Raw genomic sequence first — 1,130 nt, 5'->3', positions numbered from 1 at the left:
CACACACACACACACACACACACACACACACACACACACACACACACACACACACACTCACACATCTATACAGAGGCATGAATGTGTGTGCTATACATATATATATGTATATGCATATACATATATATATATATATACATATATATATGATATACACGTATACACATGTGTCTATATATTCATTCAAATGCATAACATTATACATATACACACACACAGATATATATATATTTATATCTATATGTATCCATACATATATACACATATATTTATTCACTTATATATATATATATACATACACAGACACACATATATATATATACATACACATATATATATGTATATATGCATATATATATATTCTTATTCTGCTGGGGTCGTCATGAGGCCCAAGTTTGACAGACAGCAAGTGGGTATATATGTGTGGGTGTGTTTATCCCCACCACCACCATTGCTTGACAACCGATGTTAGTATGTTTGCGTTCCCGTAACTTAGCGGTTTGGCAAAAGAATCGATAGGATAAGTTCTAGGCTTACAAAGAATTAGTCATGGGTCGATGTTTTTGACTACAGGCGGTGCTCCAGAAAATGACTGAAACAGATAAAAGAATTAAGTAAAACGGTAATATTTGACATTTTACAATTATATTTTCTTTAAAAAGAAGCCTTTTTCTCTGACGAAGGGTCCAGACCCGAAACGTCTGCATACACTTCTCATACCCACATACAAGCTTGCTTTTTTCATAACCGCCGAGCAATCAGGTGGCTCGGTCTCTCACTCAAAATGTCTACGTTTCTATTTTTCCATCAATGCTGCACTGTATCTAAGACGTCTGGCAATTACATCGATCATGTCTGTTAAGTAAAACGGCGCTGGGCTGCATCGAAGTTGATTAGAAGTTGCATTAAATACGTTTAGCTTAAATAATCTTCTGTTTTATATATCCTAAGCTATGTGCTATTTAATAGATGCTTTACTGATATTCAATTACAAAGCTGAAATCCGTCCACGAACATGTGTCATATAAATAAACATAATTGATTATATTTGAGTAATTCTAATTTCAAAGACTCGCTCATATATATATATATATATATATATATACATATATATATTATGGCTTTGTATA

This window comes from Octopus bimaculoides, chromosome 10 (assembly GCF_001194135.2).
Source record: "Octopus bimaculoides isolate UCB-OBI-ISO-001 chromosome 10, ASM119413v2, whole genome shotgun sequence".
Lineage (NCBI taxonomy): Eukaryota > Metazoa > Mollusca > Cephalopoda > Octopoda > Octopodidae > Octopus > Octopus bimaculoides.
Note: the sequence above shows the minus strand (reverse complement) of the source record.